The sequence below is a fragment of the Catharus ustulatus genome, chromosome 3 (genome assembly GCF_009819885.2).
Source record: "Catharus ustulatus isolate bCatUst1 chromosome 3, bCatUst1.pri.v2, whole genome shotgun sequence".
NCBI classification, from domain to species: Eukaryota; Metazoa; Chordata; class Aves; order Passeriformes; family Turdidae; genus Catharus; species Catharus ustulatus.
This window is the reverse complement of record NC_046223.1, coordinates 80,506,097-80,526,916: the sequence shown is the minus strand read 5'-3', so window position 1 is coordinate 80,526,916 and position 20,820 is coordinate 80,506,097. Positions and strand designations below refer to the sequence as shown.

General features: G+C 42.8%; 1 long non-coding RNA gene across 1 annotated transcript; it reads left to right on the top strand.

The window, feature by feature from the left end:
* Window positions 1-820: 820 nt before the first annotated feature.
* LOC116994625 lies at window positions 821-19,342 on the top strand. The gene is made up of 4 exons (XR_004417534.1): window positions 821-1,070; window positions 12,242-12,361; window positions 12,782-12,831; window positions 17,897-19,342. It is a non-coding gene; the product is annotated as an uncharacterized LOC116994625 (long non-coding RNA).
* The last annotated feature ends 1,478 nt before the right edge of the window (window positions 19,343-20,820 follow it).

The window sequence follows — 20,820 nt, the reverse complement described above, 5'->3', positions numbered from 1 at the left end:
GGTCAGAAACCTGCACCCTCCCCCCCCCAAATGAAAAAAAAAAAACCCGACCCAGACGATCATCACATGGCGATTGCTTTGAACCAGCTGTTTCCAGAGCCAAAGTCTTGCGGAGAAAAATAAAGGGGGAAGGGAGGGAAGGAGGGGAGGGCTGGCAGGGGGGCCGGAGGAGGAGAGAAAGCCGCAGCGGAGGGAGGGCGGGTGGAGAGAGGGCGGGCGGCGGGGGGAGGGGGAGCAGCACCGCGGCGGCTGTGTCGCTGCCGGAGCGGCACCCGGGGCCGGCGGCGGTGGCAGCCCGGCCGGTGGAGGCGGAGGAGAGAAGGCGGCGCTGCTGTGCTGCTGCTGCCGCGGCCGCTGCTGCTGCCCGGCTCTGCCGCCCGCCGCCGCCTCCCGCGCCCCGGCCCAGCGCCGCCCCCGCCCCTCAATCGCTACATTGTTGACATTCGCAGGCTGACGTCACCCTCCCCGCCCCTCCGCGCGCTCCATTCACAACAACGCTACGCCAACGGCGCAGCGCCCGCCGCCGCGCCTACGCCCGCCGCGGCCCCTACGCACGGGAGCGGCGTACGGTCGCTCCGTGAATAGCGGCGGCGCCGCCGGCCCTCCGCCCGCCCCTCTGCGAGCGGCCGGCGCATGCGCGGCACCGGCCCGCTCGCTCCCTCCCGCGGCGCTCTGTGTGTGTGTTGTGTGTGTGTGTGTATGTGTGTGTGCGCGCGCGAGAGGGGGTGCGTGCTTGCGTGCGCGCGCGCGCGTGCCGCCGGACCCCGCGCCAGGGCTCGCGCCGGCGACCGCGGGGGTCTCTGGGAGCCGTAGTCCGCCGCGAGGGGCGCCATGGCGGCAGGGGCGGCCTGAGGGGGCCCCGCCGCGACGGCTGGGGCGGTGGGGAGGCACTGGGCAGGGCAAAGAACACGCACTCCGGTCACCCCTGGCTGCCAGCGGAGCCGCCTCGGTGTTGATGCCTGCGTTACTTTGCGCGCTCCGCCCCCCCGGAGAAACCTCATCCTACTTAATAGTGCCGACCGCAAGCGCCCAGCAGTCATGAGTCACCGTGCCGAGCATCGCGCGGGGAGGTGAGCGCTCCCGGGACTGAAAACATAAACAAAACCCCGACAAGTGTTCCCGACTCGGGAGCGCTGATTGTTGTTCGCTTGTGTGTGTGTGTGTGTGTGGGTGCAGCTCCCGAATCCGAGCCCTTTTCCCACCCCGAGGCTTGGCGCCATGGTTCCTTTTGCCAAGTGGAAAGCTGTGATTCCTGCAAATTGTCCTGGTGCCGGCAGCCAGGGCTTCTGAGGGAGACCCCAAATGTCAATGGACGTGAGATGCAGCTGGGAGAACCGGTGAATGAATAAGCCGCATTCTGCAAGCCCGAGTTACTCAGCCGGGCTCGGACAGAAAAACATAAAGATGAAAGACAGCTGATAAAAAGGAGAGTTGGAGAATAAATGATTCACAATAGGGGCCGTGAGTGAGATTATCTCTGGAGACATCTCTAATTAAAGGGCGTTGGATAACTAGAGGGCTGCATTTTCCTGGGTCAGTGGTCTTGAAAAAGAAATTGCAGTTGCAGTAAATGTCAATAAAGAATGATGGTGACCTACTGCTAACAAAAGCACGTTCAGTAATTAACATGTGCATGTTTGTTATTTTTTCTGCGTTTGTCAGTTTCATTGTATATTTTCATCCTGTTTCTCCCTTTCACTACACCCAGATGGATATACTATGTTTTCTGTATCTCTTAGAGAGGAGCCATTCCTGTGAAATTTTTTCAGCGATATCTTCTGAAATTGCAGCAGCTACCTGCATTTTCGAAGTCTGCTAAACTACAGAAAACTATGTTGTCAGCCTAGACTCAACTCTTTGTATGTCAGGGCAAGCATATAGTCACCTCTCAAAAGCGTGATTCTCCCCAGTTTGCATTTTACGCTGTTGTCCACTTGTGTAAAGTGGAAAGCCTTTAGTTCCTTATAACATTTTGTCCCTACTGTTCCTAGCTACATGTGGCTGCAGAGTAGCAGCTCACTGGAGATTTTGACTCATAAACTTCACTTTCTCTTTCCAAGTAATGTTCATGTAAAGCCTTGCTCACCTGTGCCATTTAGGTTCTGGCTCTGCAGACATATATGGTGTTAAGCACGCAAAAAGTCCCACAGGGTGTAAGGAGACTCATCGTGTTTATACATGAGTAGGGCTGAGTCTTTGTGTTGCCTTCTTTTTCCCTGAGACACAAAAATAATTTTGTATTGGCATGAGAGATAAAAATATTATAATGAGAAGGACAGAGAGATAAAAATAAGCCATACAGCATTTGTAATGCTTTAGTTAGCACATGATGCCACTGCATTCAAAGTGCACCTATTCTGTTATTTACAGCACACTACAGGAGATACGGCTCCAGGTAGTCAAAGCCATCCTAACTGAAAACTCAACAAAGCACGCTGTGTATGCTCTGCCCATAGCACAGCAATTGCCATTTATCTTACTGGCTGATGTTTTAAAATGAATGCTACTATTTGGCTAAAAGGAAGAGTAATGTGAAAATGTCCATTTTGAGTTTTATTATTCAATCTATGCTGTGATAAAATTTGCAATGCCTTCAGTGCGAATCAGGTCATGCTTGTGCAGGACAGAGATATCAGCGCAGAAAGAAGGTACAGCTAAGCAGGGACTCTTCACAGAGGCTTTTTGAAAACCCACCAAGTAGCTCTATGCAGCTTTTGGTACCCAAATGCTATTAATCATTTTGTGATCAACTCATAATTCAAGACAGAGTTCACATTCCCGTATGTCACTCAGATTATGATTTTGTTATGGCTGTTGTATCTCCATATAACAGTAGAAAACTGGGGGAAAACTGACAGTTGTTTTCCAAATACAGAAGGAATATTATACAAACCAAATGAAGCCTACTGTTTAACAATGATATTTTTATATCACATATTTTACATTTTAATGCCTTGGCTTCTCAGTTCATTCCCAAACTGCTTATATTCCAGCAACAAATCTATTCTGATACTGTTTCCATTGCAATCAACTCTCTTGATGCCTAAATTTTTGTATACGTAACTCTTTCTGGACCATTTTTCTTGCAGTGCAGCCAAACATATATTCCAAACAAATATGAGTTGTTTGAAGAGGCATCATGTATAGTCTCTCAAAACAATACCAAATTTGTCAAGCAATAACAACAAAATAAGGTAAGAATGAATGTGAAGAGGTACAATTTAGAAGTTATCCCAAGAATACTTAAGGAATAACTTGCCATGAATGCTGCAACGCATCCTCCAGAAAAGGCTGCATCCACACGTTCAACAACATGTGTTGGCTCAGAGCTATGGACAGATTTCCTGCTTGCATGTTACCTTTACTAACATATTAATTAGGTAGTTTCTCCACACTGCCATGACTTCATCTCTTTGGAGAGGACTGCCTGATTGAGCTTATGGCACTTGACCTACTTTTCAGTGGTTCCTTTTTGGATAACACAAAACTTTCCGGAGTAGCTGAATTATGAATATCTATTTCAATCATATTTCATATGTAAATTTAAAATATTTTAAAGTGAATCCAATATTGTAAAACATGTCCCAACATCCCTTTCTGAGATCTCATTTGCATATCAATCTTGTAACTTGAATAGTCTTAATAGTGCCACTTGTTGGAGAGTTCTGTGTATTGCAAGATATTTCAGTCACGTATTTTTAAAAACAAGTGCCTTTTTCCTAGTGAGAGGCAATTCCTAATTTAAAGTGCTATGGAAAGACAAGTACTGCAGTCTTGGCTTCAACCACGCTGACTCAAAGACTGTGAATGAGCAACACGTTATGGATCTTACGCAATTTGATCTTTACAATGGTAATGAAGGAGTGAAAAGGGAAAAATAAGGACAAATTTTGCAGGTTTTAATTCAGAAAGTAGTTGTTTCCTTCTGAAGTACATTTTGCCCTGTAGCATTTGGGTTGAAAAATACCAGTTTTCCTGGGTAGACCCTGGTCCTGCGCAGAGATCTAAGTCATCATTGGTAATTATGCACATATTCTCCTGGGTTATGCAGGTAGAATTAATGACATTGCATCATTTTCTTCACAGTGATTAAGAAATTCACAGTTGATTATTGATTATACTACAGGCACCATATGTCTTTTCACAAGCAGATCCTAACACACCCCAGGTACATTGCGTTTCCTGGAGCACTGACAGTACTAACAGCACGCCCTGAGTCAGTGGCGGTGACAGCTACGAAGGAGACGTTGTCATGGTGTGCGATATCAAAGATCCACAATGTAGTGTCTCCAGAGCGTGGCTTGACATCACATCAAAAGCTCCACAAAGGAGCATTTGTCATGCACAGAGCTTCAGATCCCTGGCATGGTATTTTGAGGATCTGGTGAGATATAATATTGGAAATATATTGAAATACCAACAAAGCGTTGTTGCTGGGACTAAGCTTACAGTGTTAGGAAGCAAGGTAGGAAAACACAGCAGGCACTCACCTTTAAAAATTATGCAGGTAACATAATAAAAAGGGAATATAGGGAACTCTTTGTATGTCAAGAAACAGAAGGTCAGGAGCCATAAAGGTTTACACATTATGTCCAAAAAATGTTCTGTGGTCACTAAGTGGATTCTCTGTTTTTTATCTTTTTCAAGGGAAAAAAAAAAAAAAAAAGACAGGTAAACTGTTTGCATCACCTGGTTTCTGCGATCATCCAACTTAGATTTGACATAGTTTCTCTTGGCAAAAGTGGTCTCAATACCTATGTTAGACAGGTAGGATGAATGAGCTAAAGATTATTCTTTCCAATGGTTTTACAGATCAGAATTTGTTAGCCCCAAAGCAAACACAGCCCTAGCAGCCTGCTGGTGCTTTGAAGTTCAGTGCTGTGAAAAGCAGCACAAATACAGCCCACAGCCAGTCCTGGAGGGGGCTAGCCAGGTTTAGGCTTTGTCCTTCTTTATTTTGTTTTAAGTTAGTGCCATCTTCTAAGAATTTCCTCAGTGCTATTACTGCTTTCAGCTTTTTTTTTTTTTTTAACTAAGTGTGCTCATTATTATTTACAAATTATGAGTTACATTTTAGAGTTTGTGTTTAGAATGGTATTTTAAAATAAAATATAAAACTTTTTTTAAAACGTGTTTCAAAGGTCAGCTCTGTCAAATTCCATGATTTCACAGGTCAGGAGGATCCCAGAGTCTGCCTCTTAAAAGCAAGGACATCTGAAATGACATATTTAAATCTTGGTTCACACGTTCTCCTATCACTAAGAATCAGCACAGTCAAATGGTTTGAGGGCAGTTGTGGGCAAAACCTTGTTTCAGCTCAGCTGGCTCAAAAGCTGAGAAAAATCTTTTCAACAACACTTGGCCTTTATAGTTATTGTATTAAAAGTATAGAAATTTGGCAGAAATTAAACCCCCTTGCTTTCCCCTAGCCCTGAGATCAGAGGGGCTGGGTGGGGCTGAGCTTAATTTCTGACTACAACCAAGTTTACACTGTAATCTCACTTCATTCATTAAGATCCCAGATGCACAAATAGTTTGGGTTACACTGTAAGTCTGGTCTTCTTCACAGTCACAGATTCACAAGTAGTGCAGTGTGCCAGTTCAGCACTCTAAGTCTGGTCACGTTCAACAGGAACTTTCACAAACACAGATTTACAAATAGTGCTGTTTATTGGAGCAGCATTATGGATCCTCCCTGGGTTGCTGGTGCTAAGTTCACTAGATCTGCAAAATACTAGCATGCAGCACTATGTATGAGTGTTTCCGGGTATGCTCCGATGCAGACAGATGCCTTAATCTTACCAAAAATGTGTTACTGGCTTTGGGGAAGAGAGAGGAGCAAGCCCATTGACTTGTCTGTAATGTGAGGGATTTCAAATGCCAGCTTCCACTCGGGGGGAGAAGTGGAGGTAGTCAAATATTCTATTACTGCTATCATAAGTGGGGGGAGCAGGACAACTGCTTCATATGTGGATGGACAGTTACAAAGAGAGACAAAGACTGTGGGTCTTGTGCAAGGCCAGCACAGAACCATGACACCTTGCTACCACTCCCTCTTCCACTTGGCCATTGACTAGGGTCATCCATTGTCCTGATTACTTATCGCCCCATCAGCAGACCGTCATGTCCATGGTAATTCCTTCAGCAATGTCTCATGGAAATCCCTTCATCATATCAGTTATGGCATAGCTCATGGCTGTACACCTCATTTCTAACCCAGATATCCAGAAAAGTGAAAATATCTGCAGCAAACCGTGAGAGGAGACAAAACATCTGCTTTGTCCAAGCTGCCCTTCTGCAAATCAAGGGATGCACAAGAGGATTAGAAAATTGCATCTTTCTCTTGAACAGTGCCGAGGGAGGGAAAACATCTGGGACTAGAGAACAAAGAGGGCATACAGAGGTTAATCTAGATATAACAGAGTGGTGTTTGTGTTCTAGATATTAAATGTCAGGCTGGAGACTTTTTTCCATACAAGAGCTCAGAGATATTTCTGAGCAGTCTAGGTTACAGTTCTGACATATCACAGGACAACAGTTGTTTGCCAAGATTTAATTCAAAGTCATTATTTTGGGAAGGAGCAGAGGGTAGGTAAGAAGAAAAGCACTATTCTGTGGTGAGAAATTGCTATTTCTAAGGACTCCTGTACTCCATGTAGTCTTCAACATCAGTGAGAGTTTATACATATGTGCCAATGACTGAATGGACTTAAATTCACTTATTCAGAGTAAAAGCCTAGAGGTGATTATTACTCACAGAGGTGCTGAGTTGGTAACAGTTGTGACCTTCTAGTACCCATGATTCTGCTTTCACTGCATACTGTAATAGGGGCTTTTTCTTTTTTTCCTGGATGGACAGTGCTACCACAGCAGAGGACATCTGGCTGTTGTCTTATGGAAGTCAGAAGGAGTTTCTTCATAACAGGCAGTCTGGTGGGATGTCTGACTGGATGCCTGGCTGCCTCTTGTGCCTCTGGCACTGTCTCTCAGTGCTGTCTGGGCTGCTGTCGTGGTGGCTGTGTGCTTCCTTTGCCTCTGCAGGAGGGGGAATACTGGGGACGCTGCTGCTGCTTAAGCCTTACCTGGAGAGGTACTCTGGTGATGAGTCATGCAGGATGTCGTAGATGGAGCCATGGAGTGCTGGTGTGCATGGAGTGCTGGTGTGACTGGGAGAGAAGCCTGGAGCACTGAGGGTGGGCAGTGGAGGTGGAGGGGAGGACAAAGCAGAATGCAAAGCCACCAGCTTTGTCAGAGCCCAGCAGTAGCAGACACGACTGTTGCGGGGGATGTCCAAGGTGTCCAGCATGCCTTCAGAGGGGGTTAGGAAGTGATGCACAGCAACACTTGTGAATGTAAAATTTAAAAGGCAAGTCTGATTGTTGTGTAGTTTAATAATAGCATGTGCTTCATGAAGCTTAAACATACTGGAGCATAAGAAGGCTTGTGCTGGTTGAGGATGGCTTCTGGCTGACCAGAGACTGGAGAAGGACTGGTGGGAGTGCTGGGGGGAACACAGAGGGTGCAGCTATACTGGCACTCAGCGGGCATACACTGGCCCTGCTGACATGGTGGATCCCTCTGCCTCTGATGGCCTTAGGGAAGCCGTTGGAGTATTTTGGAGTTGTTATTAAAGGCTAAATCCCTGACATGATGTAGCTCTGAGAGGGTGTGGGGAGTTGAAGTGCTTCAGTGCTACACTGAAGGCTTTGGCTTTTGCAGGGTTAGTTCATTTTGCTTTTAACTCTAATACTAACCAAAGACTTGGGACCCCAGTGAAACTGGCTTTCAACTGACTTATTTAATTATCTGTTTGGTTAATTTACTTCTCACATCCATTTATTTTGCTTTTTTCAAGAAAGTACCTTAAGCAAGGACCAGGACAGAAAATATATTTCTGTAAGGATGAAGATGGCTCTTTCCACGCAGAGGGATTTATAAGCTGCCTTCAACTATTTTTTGATTAAAAGATAGTGTTACTGAAGTGTTAACACATAAGGCAGAAGTCAAGCCTCTGTTATTTTTCTCTCAGAGGTGAAAGCAGAGTGCATTGGCTTGCAGTGTGTGGTGTTTTTATGGGGTTTATTTGGTAGCTGCAGCAAATAATTGTGACCTCTGATTACAGGAGTGATTTAAAACTGCTCTTTGCTATGTTAACTTGAAGTTGTGAACTACAAAGGTTGGCAGTGAATAGCTTATGAATAGAAAAGGGACTCTGTTGGAACTCGCTATTATGTTTGAAGTTGGTAGAAACTAGAGATTGAAAAGACCCGCTGGTTCACTGAATTAATTCATTGCACATGGAAGACAGAAACTCCTGGCACACTGATATCCTTCCTACGTTTCTCAGGAAAAAGAAAATATGTTGAGATGTTTCTGGACAAAATGCTTTGACACAAGGCAATCCATTAGGATGTCTACATTTTGACCCAGTCTGCCATCTAGTTAATTTTTACATTAAATTTTCAATGTCAGTTGCAGAATGACTAAAAAATTAAAGCTTCATGTAGAAGAAAGATGATTTATTATGTATTTCTTTTTCTTGCAGTGAAAGGAAATGCTGTTCTGTAGCTGTTTCTGTTCTGGTTTTCTCTGAAGAGTTGTCAGTTTAGTCTAAATGTAGATGTTGTGAAAACATACATGAAACACAAGGCTGATAATGTTTTTATTTTTGTTTGGGTTTTTGTTTGGGTTTTTTTAAATATAAGTCAGAAAAACATTTTTGAACAACTGGCAAAACACAACTTTTGAAAACCATTAAAGATAAAGTAAAATCTCGTAAGCAGTAAGGAGTCAAAATATTGGTGGTATTTGGTGATTATGCCAAGCAAAAAGAAAAACAGTAAACAAAGGCTGTAAAGAGTAATGAACAAATACCATGTGAAAAAATTTCACTTGTCTAATAATTGAACTTAATTTAAATTAACTAGATGTGTTGGCCAAGAAATCTTTTCCTTGTTCTTTTTTTTTTAATGGACTTTCATAGGAAGTTGATAGAGTTCCTCAAAGGAATAGACTTGCTAGCTTCAATTTGTGAATGGCACAGCCTACTTTTGTCTGTAGCTTATGAAATTTGGTCTATTTTGTCATGACTACTTTCTTTGTTAAAAGGTAAAATGCACATTGGACAAGTGCTCTATGGCAATTTGCATAGAAAGTGATGACAAAGAACAATTAATTCCTCATTATTATGCAGTGAAATGCTACTTTGCTCCTAAGTGACTGTAGAGAAAGGTTTTTTTCCTGCGTGTAAATCTGTTGCGGCATTGTTCTAAAAATAGTACTTAAGAGCCCTCTGCACTCTTTATAAATCAGGGTCTTTGACACTCCAGTCGGTTCTCCACAGAGAGATTTTTCTCACGCATGCTGAACACTACAAGTATCGCCCCAAATATTCATCACAATAATAAGCATCAGGATTTTGTTAGATAAGGCAAGATAGAGTAATTTAGTATTTTGTCAAATTAGATCTCTATCCTTTTTATCTGGAGATCAGTATTCAAAGTACACTCAGATCACACACAAATAGAAACATATTCCTGCCACACACAGCTAGTCTGTACAGAACAAAGAGTCGAGATATCGTTGTCTATGAAGGCTTGATTCTGAGTACAGATTTCATTACCAGCTCACCATAGGATAATGAAATTCCTTCGGGGCAAAGATGAGGTACATCAAAGAGGCAGCATGGAGAGGCAGACTTTGTTAGTGCATGCTCTGTCACCTGCATTACTGGTCCTTGCCTGCCTTTAATTTGTAAGGAAATGCTAGTAATTCAAACCCTTTTATTGCACCAACTTATATTTCTATATATACGTGCATAAATCTCTGTGTATACACAGAGAAATAGATATTTTTTAACACACAAAACCTTCTGGAAGTTGTTTGGCTTTGAAGCTGAAATGGAATACAGAAAATAATTAATTTCTTGCGAGCAAAAGATTGCCCATACAGGTCCTAAAAGGATCTTCCTATTTACTAAATAAATGCTGTCTACATCATGTAGATAAATAACCCTTCCTGCAACTTTCCCTTTTTATTTCTTTAACAATTCAGAGTGACTTTAGTGCCTGTGGAAATGAGAGGACAATGTTCGGCAAGACCAGGAGCTGCTGAAGACATGAATCACTAAAGCTTTCCCACAAAGCTTTGCCAATAAGGGAACAAAAGGGCTGCCCTACAGAAACACATCACGGATCTATCTAGTCCAGCATCCCGCCTCTAGTAGTGGCCAGTGACTGATGCTTCAGAGCAAATCAAAACCGCAGCAAGCACCTAGCTAATTATGAGACGTGATGCGTAGAGGGGAAAAAAAAAAGGTTGGTCCTGACTCACAAGAGAGCAGTTTATGCCCTGAAGCATGAGGTTTGATTTCCCTTGTATCCGTTTGCTTAACTCACACAGTTGCAAATACTATTTATGCTTAAAAGAGTTTCTAATCCTCTCTTGGATTCTAATCAACAATCTGCCTCAATAACCCGAGAGTTACCAGGAAGTTCTTGGGGCTGAGCACACACTGCATGAAAGCTTTGTGCTTTGCCAGTTTAGGGAAAGTTTTCCAGCCTTGGCCTAACACCCACTGCCCCGAGGATCAGACCTAATTGTCTAGATGAAAAATACCCAAGCTACCACTCCCTTCCCCTTGAGCCCTACCTAACTGAAGCAGTTAATTCTTTCCCAGCCCCCACTTGCGAAACGATTGCTTTGGAGAGATTCCTTTTATTGGCACTGGGCAGTGGCTCCCCCTTTTTATCTTTCTAGGAGGTTTGGACAGATTCCTCTCTGTGTCTCACCTCTGTATGTGAGAGGTCTGCCAGCAGTCAGAGGATGCTGCCTGGCCACGCTGCCTCCCTCCCGCTGTTGCAAAGGAGAGGGCAGTGGCAGGCAGAGGGGCAGAGCATTGGAAAGGTTCACAGAGGACAGCAGTGGTGCCAATTTCTTTCTGCCCTTTTAGTATTTCTTCGTGAAATAGCAGGCGTTCCACTTGGACTGCTCTGTGAAAACATGCAATGTCTGTAGACTCCCTCTCCTTCCCAGCTTAGTTCAGCTTTTCTTCTCTCCTGGGCAAGAATGCAAGCAATGCTCTCAAATCATCCTTTGATGACCTTACATGACCTTGAGCATCATTGCAGCATGATCCTGCCTCCATTACAGCAGAGTGATAATCCTCTTGGTGCTCTCTCCATTACATGTGGTTTTCTACTATGTACATCACAAAATGGTTATTTAAATCCAGCACATGGACCTTAACAGCAATATCAGAAGGTAAACAAGATCAAAAAAGGCTTAACTACTCTCCATGGAGCCTAAGTGCTCAGCCTAAAGGTGTGAGCCTGAGCTCCTGAACAAAGAGGTGGCTCCTAAACAAGGAGGTACTCAAAGTGCAGGTTTTCATCCCTAAGTTTTGCCTTCACAACCTGAAGCTGTCATTGCTGCACAGGTGAAGGAAGACAAGCCTCAGTTTTGAGGTGGCCAGCAGACTGAGGCCTGAGGGTGTGCTTCTGAGACAGCTGCAAACATTTCTAGTGGCACTGCTACCATGGCATCCTCACCTCCGGCTGTGTTTTCGCATCTCCTCCCTGCTGCCCTCCCTAGGGCAGGCACTGGTGTTGAAGTACACCAGTTTGGGACCTCAAGTGGCTGCACACTTCTTTGCAGAATTGGTTTTCTGCCGGCTTAACTTCCTGAACCCGCTGACCAGGAGATCAGATATGACCAGGACATGTGCAAAGGGAAGAGTGGGAGTGTGGGGTTAGGGCAGAGCACCCGGTATTGATGTGGATCCACAGCCTTGAGAGTCCAGCAAAGAGGCACCCCTGCCTCAGTCTGGTACCCCACGAGAGAGTGATCTGCCTGCTTGATGCTTCTCTGCATGGAGGCCCCCCAGTATCTGGCCAAGGGCAGCACCTCTGTGCTTTAGCAAGGGGCAGTGCTGTGAGTCCAAGAAGAGAGGCAGGTTGTGCGGTGGAGAAGGGAGGGGACATGGGGGTGTGGTAGTGGGATCAGACAGTGAAGAAGTGATGAGTCTGCTGCCTTATTTCAGGTTTAGAATGGGAAACTTGAACCTTGTGTGCCCCTTCTGTGTGAGGCAGGGATGCTGGGCAAGTTGGGAGTGCAGTGAGGGCTGGGAGTGAGCTGCCTGCACGAGCACTGAGGGTGGGCTGTGTGTGTTTTGCTGGCTGATGTCCATTTTTCTTCATGCTTTCTCTGTACCTAAAGTCAGCCATGCTTCTGTTTCCACCAGCTTTCCCAGGATCTCTTCAGCTGATACGTCACCTATGGCAAACAACAGAACAAAACCCAAAGCAGAGCCCTTGTTCAGCAATGATCTCCACACAGAAGAAACAGCCTGCCAAAGACAGAGGTCTGAAACTGCCTGCAGTGTGTTGGTCTGTTTACCTAGCATGGCTCACGCTATTTTATTAGGTGTCATTACATGCATCCTGGGAGAGGTGGGAGGAATGCCTTCTGCAACCTATACTGAGTTTTTCTGAAACCATGGTGTGAAAAGAATGCCATTTCATGTCAAGAAACTGTTATTTCACCTAGAAGCATGTTATTTTGTATTCCTGAGACTACATTTTACATGCCTGGGGTGTATACGTGTGATCTACTGAAATCACTCGCCATCTTCCATAATTTATGCTGCTCTTCAGTCTTAGCAGCGTGCATAAACTTCAGTGGCACTTTGTCATTCCTCTCTAAATCATTTTGAAAAATCATTTGAGGAACAGCAACAGATACATGATGTTCTGTATTGCTCCTGCTTCACTTTCCACACCAGGTTCTGAAGTGGCAGGATGACACAGCAGAAGAAAAAGCACAGCCAGGAAGGTGTGTATTGTCCCTGTAGTAAGAAATTGGAATGTATAATGTGGTAGCATGAGCCTTGGCATAGCTATTCAGTCTATCAGCATCATCCCATGGTGGTGAAGGCAAGGAGAACCCAAATGAAAGAAAATGTTGCCCTTTTTCCTCCGGCCAGCTCTTCATAAAACCTCACAATGAGCAAATAAACATAATGGAAAAGGGAAGATGTCAGGGGTTACCTCTAGGACACGTGGGGTTTAGCATTTACTATTGTCACACAGGACTGTACCGAGATTATTTGTTTCCTATTGCTTAATCCATTTATAACACAGTGTACTAATCCACAATTTGTCATTTGACCCACTGGTCTGCTATGTGGAGCTCTGTCAAAGGATTTTGAAAACCTGCTGACACTTCCTGCTTCCTTAATTCGATGGGACGCTTTTGTGGGTTTGAGGGAGAGACTGCAGCTCTGCTGACCTGATCTTGCACCCCAAACCAACAATGTCTGTGGTTGCACATAGTGAGCATCCTCAGTGCTGGGGTTGACCCTGCCTACCTTCCTTTCTGTCTCACATTTTGGAAGAGAGAAATTCTTTAGTCTTGGAAAACACCCTTGTTTTTCCACATTGCATGCTCTAGCAGTTTCTCTGTTCTGAAGTTTAGCTTCTGAACATTCCTGAATTCTTTTATCTTCATCAGCTTAGGTTTTCTTAACTTGCTCAAGTACCTCCTCTTCAGAAATGTTTATATTCATAATAGCACAATCAGCATTTCAACAAATTTCAAAATCCACCACTACAGTGAGAATGAATGTAAATAATAAATTCAGTTTCTTGAAAATGTCTTAATCCTTGTTAATTGTGTCCTTAGTTCCGTAATGTCCCGGAGGGCTTACAGAGACACACATGCAGCTTTATTTATGTTTAATCTATTTGAATAATTATGTATTGTTTATCTTATTATCTTTGGCTGTTTGCTCCTTCTCCTCCCTCTGAATTACTGTCTATTTACAGTTTACTTGTGCTGAGCTGGTTTGGTCAGAATTTCTAACATGTCTGTGTGAAAGCTCCCTCAGTGCTGTCCTGGAGGCAATGTCTCTGAAGTTCACAGCACCACACTCCACTACAGTAGCTCCTGCTTCGAAAGAGCCTTTAAGGCTCTGAAATTTTTTTATAAAGGTTTGTTTGCCTCAGCTCAGTGTCATAAAGAAGTACAATGTGATGTTTGAGTGAGGCACTTGATTTCTTTAAATGTAGCTATCATTAACAATGATATTAGCCAGAAGAGCAACTTCAATTTAAGGTTGTCAAATACTTTCCTCCTGTCAGCTGCTTATAAATCCCTCATTTTAACCATCACAGGTGGCTTCTTCTGGGCTCTGTGTCAGTCTCATCTGTTAAAACTGTCTGTTTTTTGGGAAGAGGAGTGGGCATTTTTGGAAGCAAGGTGGGCCGGGAGGTGAGGGAGGCAGTGAGAGTGGAGCTGAATGAGGAGCTGGTAGCAAACACTGAGACTGTCTGACCCAAGGATGAGGGCTGAAACACAGCACCCATCCACCTCCCTTGACTGCCTGCGGGGGTGATTTACAGCACTGCCCTTTTGGAGTCTGTGATTTGTACAAATGAGGCCCAAACTTAATTTAATCAGATGTAAACTAGTAGTGAGGAAAACCTGTAAAGATGCACAGCTAGTTCACTACCTTAGCTAACCTCTAATTCCAAGTAATTTCCATTTCTATTCATCACTGAGAAGGTCATGAGAGAAAATTTTTTCTAAGTGATCTTTGCCTTCTTTTTACAGTTTTGATATGAAACAGATTAATTAAAAAGGAGAGGAAAATCTCTTCCTTTCTCTTGTCATGAGAACCACATGTGCTGTATAGAGAGTGAAAAGAGGCAAGTGCTCTAAGTGGAGGATTATTTTATGTATTTCATGGGAAAAAGTTGTTCAGCTCTTTTCAAAGCAAACTATGCCTACAGTACTTTAAAGGGAAGTAGGAGGAAATGATAATAATTTTATCTGAACTGGCTTAGGGCTAAATTCTGCAGATGAATATGGGTGTGACTGGGCAAAATGTTGTCTTGATGTTAACCTGAAGGAAAAACGAACCTATCAAACCCAGTCTCATCCGCAAAAAGTGTTATGTGTGTTTTTGTCTATTCACACAAGTATGTTTGATATTTTTTCATTTTTCTTATCTGAATGTGCAAATTAGCCTATTCTTTATTCGCCTTTGTAGGAGCATATTCATATGCAAAACTATGACAATTTAGTTTCAGTATCTCAGTCTTAAAGATCCGAAATAGCCAATGTAAATATTAGTGGAGAATATAAAATGTAAAAAAAAATGAATGATATCTTAAGTATTTGTGGGTTTTGCTCAGCAAATGGGAAAGTGAGTAAAGACCAAGAAAGTGAAAGACCTGTAAACTTATCTTTATCTGTGGAGTTAGTGATATCTGTAGGACAGATGGGATTATGTTATTGATCAAGGCCAATGGCCATGTTCATAAAGAGTGAGAAATAAGAAAATTATTAAAGGGATCTAATGAAGGTAAAACTTTAATAAGTGGGACATTACAGACAAATCTAATAAGCACTAAAGGATAAAAGACTCCAGTCCCATGTGGTGGAAAAGAGAGCTCTGCTGCAGCTGTTAAGTGCAGCAGTCCTTGTGTTAATGAAAAGCAATTTTTTTTCCAACATCCAGAATTGTATGGGTTAAATTTTTTTTTCTCAACTGACAAGAGCTCAGCCAAACAGATCAAAAAGAGAAAGAAAACCAAAACACAAGCTCAGAAGTTGCCTTTGCCTTGTACCAGGAGTCAGAAGGTGTCAAAAGATGTGTCATATCTTAAAAGGCTAAATGAAAAGTTATAGTTCCTCAGTACATGAAGAAAGAAAAGCTTTATTGAAATAGTTTCTTTGTCGCATCCTATAAAAATATTATGAGGACAGCATGTATAAAAGAGTAAGAAAAACAGAGGTTACTGGAAATTCATGTAAGATGAGTTTCTCTGTCTTATAGCATAACAAGAGAAAGCCATCACTCCCAATACAAATGTTTCTAATTATATGGAGGTTTGGGGTTTTTTTAAATTTCTGGACTTTTCTCCTAAAAGCCTATGGCGCTTCCTGAAAACTGTCTGTTACCGATGCTACCAGAGAAGCTGGAAAACCCATCCACCTTTCTGAACTCTGGTTAACAAACAAGAATATTCATGTTCTCCAGAAATGTGTGAAGTTGAAGGGAATGGCCAAGGTTTTCGCTGGTGGATTTTGCCATAGCATCCACAGGTAGTGCCATACCAGGGGCTGTTCCTTCAGCAGTGCTGTGCAAAGCACCCTCCCCTGCCACAGGGTGTGGCTGTGGCTGCAGAGCTGTGTGGCTGCTCATCCACACTGGGGCCGCCACTGCTGATTCTGGACCAGTTTCTCCACAGTCAGACCTTGAAAAAGGCTGGAGAAAGCAGGTTGCCTGTGGCCCATATGGAAGTTTCAGTAGTTCCAGCACGTTGTCTTTCAGTCCCACTCATTGTGCTGACTCCTCCTGCAGGTCTGGATGAAAGTAGTTGACAGAGTTGACCTTGTCCTGGTTTAGGGCAAATTTGGGAGGAAACCTCTAAATGGGGTCCCTGTAGAAAGCAAATTCAAGTCGCCCCTCCCTGCCACCAATGTGGGAAAGATTTCCTTTTAGAAAATGGAAATACCTGTTTATTTAATAAGCAAAGTATTCACATGTACCAAAAAAAAAAAGATTAAACCATAAAACCTCTCGCTGTTCTGAAGAGATGGCAAATTCATAAAGTCGTTCTGTAGTTCAGAGAGAGTCCTCTGTGGGTGTTTCTCAGCTCACTGGGTGTCTCTCAGTCCCTCCAACATCCCAGGCCCTGGTGTGATCCCAGGCCACAGGTGTGAGCTCCCAGTGTTTTTTCTGGGTTTTCCATCCAGAGCAGGTTTGAACAGTCCTTGGAAAAGAAAAAACCACAGTCCAGGGAATTTATCTGCCTCAGCTAGCTAAGAAAACTAACTAAAAGCAAAGGCAGGCTCTCTCCCAGTCCCTGTCCGTGCTGCAGACAACACACACTGAAAGAGAGCCGATGCTCTTCTCTCTATGTTTTTGAATACAGTCGCCAAAAAAAATTTCACTGCTTTTCCTTCTCCCTCACTTCCCTCTCAGATCTAGTTTTAAAGGCACAAAACTTATTTCTGGGCTAAACAGATGAATGGGGATACAATTCTGCATCATAAAGTCACCCCAGGACAGACCGGTACACCATTTCTGTAAATCTGGGAGATTTTTCTATTCTACTCCTTGTTCCACTGGAAATACATGAGTGGGACTGAGGGAGCCAAATGAAACTACTACTTTTCTCAGGGGCAAGCACTGAAATAGTTCCCCCTAAGGCACAAGTTGAAGGTGTGAGCTAGAACATTTACCTGCAGCTGATTTGAAACCTATTGGTACTTTGAATGTGTGCTATACAAAGTAAGTGGGAACCATTGAATTCTGAATATCCCAGCTGAGTCCAGACCTTCCTTCAAGACAATTTTGGATGCTACTTGAGGCCTAAGTTGCTAAAGAACCCTGGTATTCACCCTGAAAATTATGTGAGATGAAAACTAGGTAAAGCAGGGTAGTACTGGGATGGGTGAAGAGCCTGTTTAGGGCTGCACTAATGATGGTGAGGAGAATGACCACTGTCTTTGTGCCTGGTGTGACAGACTCTCCCCTGCCAGCAGCCTCCACGTTCACGTGGCACAGTCAGAGCTGGCTGGATTAGAAGATTTATAGTGTTTCTTAGAAAGAGCCCACAATTGCTACTGGAAAGACTTGCAGAATTTGTAACCTGCAACAGCCTCAATTCAGATTGAATGCAAATGCAGTAAGGATTTTGGGGAATTAGAACGTGGGCATCCTCAAGAATCCCAGCTCAGATACAAAATAAACCCTTTTCTTGACATATAATGATGTTGAAAATTAAACAGAGAGAAATTCCATCTTCAATTAGATAAATTATGCCTTCAAATTGTTCATGGCTTTTTCCATGCTTACTCACTGATACCAGCATAAATCTATTGTTAGGTCACTTCTGAAACAGGAATGATTTGTATCATCCATGCATTGGAGAAGTGCCTTTGCAGCCCACTGGATACCGTGTCCTACTGACTTCACCAGGAGTTACATGACTCTAACTGGGACTGTTGCTGACCCCAGAGACCTTGATGAACACCATCCATTTCCTCACCAACTACTATGCTTTTTTTGCAGTGGGACTAGAAAACGTCATAGAACACCTGTAAAAATTTGTCCAAAATGCTGTGTTTCTCCTCTTTTCTAAGTGCTACAAGCTCTCCTCCTCATCTTCTTCCCAGTCAAGGAAATAATGTTACTGTGCAGAACTGAAACGGGTATTTCTGACATTTTTTGGCTGCTGATGTACTCTGGGAGGAATTGCTACATGCCCTTCTCCCAGCTGAAAACCAAGTAAAAGCAAACATTAACCATAATACTGATTAATAACTAGCTGTGATTTCTGTTAACAAAGCTTTTTTACACACACAGTGGAGAAGCAGCAGACTGTAGGTTGTTAACAATATATTGTCTTCTCTCTTTTGTTAGAATGGCATTTCATCACCTCATTTTATTTGTTCCATCTGTTTCATACTGACTTTGCTATAATGCTACTTTGAGAATACTGTGATTGTTTGTTTGTATTGATATCAGAAATAAATATAAAATGTTTTTGAAAGCACCATAAGGATGGAGGGTTTGATGGGATTATGGTAAAAGCAAGCAAGCTGTGAACAGAGACACAGACTGCTGCAAGAATCCCTGGAAGAAATGAGTTAGAGGTTATTAAGGGAGAAAGGAGAAGAAAGATGTTCTTGTGACTAGGGCACTGGACTGATATTAAAGAGGTCTGGTCTTTGTTCCTGATACATTATTGGATTCCTTTGCGACCTGTGATGAGTCATTTAGTCTCTCATTGCCTCAGTTCTTTACCACTAAAATGGAAGTAAATAAAATTTCTTTACCTCACCAATCTATTTCAGAGACAAATCCATTCAAAAGTTATGAAATGCTCAGCTGTTAAAGTGATGAGCACAGGGGAAAATGAGTAAATCAATGAATTCTAACTCTGCTTGTGATGAGTTTAGTGAGACATTTCTCCAGCCAGTGAACCTGCTATGAAGGCAAACACCGGCTTTTTCCTAGTCAGAGAAATGTCAATGATCAGTTTTTTGTGAAGTAGTAGCAAAGTCTGAGATATTTTTAATGATAATGCATCAGTAAAGGGGGAAAAAAAAAGAAAAAAACCCGCTTTTTCTTATTACATCAAGGAAGAAAAGACCCAAGAGAGGGAATGATAGATGTCCTAACTGTATAAAATGAAAGCTTGAATAGAGAAAATGTACAACTTTTCTGTCACTGGGAATCTTTTAAAGATTAAAACATACATGAGCTTGACTTTTCACTTGCACAGTCAATTACACCCACTAATAGTGTGAATAAAGTACTTCACATATAGATGGTTGCATTTTGTATTCCCCTTGCACCATATATGACCACACAAGGCTACAGGCATGGAGAATCCATTTCCCATAGATTTCCAGCATATCACAACCTGAGGATGTTGCTTTATTCTTCAGTACCATGTTTGTCACCAAAGCTAGAGAGATATGAGGTAAATTCTATCTGTGAATCACACCCAGAAAGCTTCCTAATCCGAGATAACTACTACCTGATGCCATATGTGTTTGGAACTGATAAGGAAATCTTTTAAATTTCCTATTATCTTTGATTAGATATGGGTTTCGGTTTTGATTTAGTGTTAGGCACCTACTGAGAGGAACAAAGGAGGTGTCACAGATAACAGAGAGGTAATTGTTTTTAAAAGTGAGATCCCTAAGAGAATAAAAAGCAGGTTGTTGAATTTCTTCTCATTTTATTGATTATCCTTTCACTATGATTATCCAGCTGCGGAAACATATGCTTTCAGAGGAGATAATCTTATCTGTGAGATGACTAACATGCATCTAAATTTTCCATTGTTACATACCACTGACATGTCTTTAAACTAGATCCTTCTCCTGAATATGTCCAACACCAATGACACTGGCTGGTTTTCCTTTAGATGAGGACAAGCAATTCTCTTTGAATCACTGTGCTCTTCCTTCATGGCTCACGTGTTTGAAAATTATTTGCAGGCAGATGCTGACAATTTCCTGAAGAAACTTCATGGTTCATTACCTCCCTTTATGATAGCAGCAAAATAAATTGCTGTAAAGTCAGTTAATGTGATAGAAAATGTTCACATTTCCAATAATAATAATAATAAAATCTCAATCCTGCTCTCTAAACTCTCCCAAAATACTTTCCAAATCACCTCCCCTTCCGCTTTTGCATGCAGATACTGAGTATTAACTTTGTGCTAAGTAGAACAAAGGTTGTCTCGGCGATGCAAATGCTGCTGGTTTATGATGCTGCTTAAACAGATTCTTCAGGAAAAACAACGTGCATAATTTAGTGTGGCTGCTGGATGAGCAAAGGAGGAACAAGGAATGGGGCTTGTTGCTTCTGCTGTGTGCTGCTTCTAAGTCCCTAACATGAACTGGAATTACAGCAGGCAATAGAATATTGGTTAAATACATGCTCACATATTCCCTAGAGAGGGGTGGATGTAATATAATAAGCATATAAGTACTGTGTGTATTCTGGTGATCATAAAATGAGTACTGGAGGTACAGTAAGAAAGAAAGAACAAGTTCCAGTGTCTTTGCTATACTTAATACTAGCCCTATTTGGAAGTAGCTGTGCTGGTTTCTATTTTCCAGAATGGTCTGATGGCCAGGCTTTCAAAGAGGCTTTAATGGAGCTGACTCTCAGGTTAAGAGGGTAATAATATTGGGGTACTTTGGAGTTTGCTCCTGCCAGTCAGGAGGGGGATTTTCTGCAGGGTAAGCCTGGATTCTGGACTGTGTTGGTCCAGCCTTTGTGTATTATCA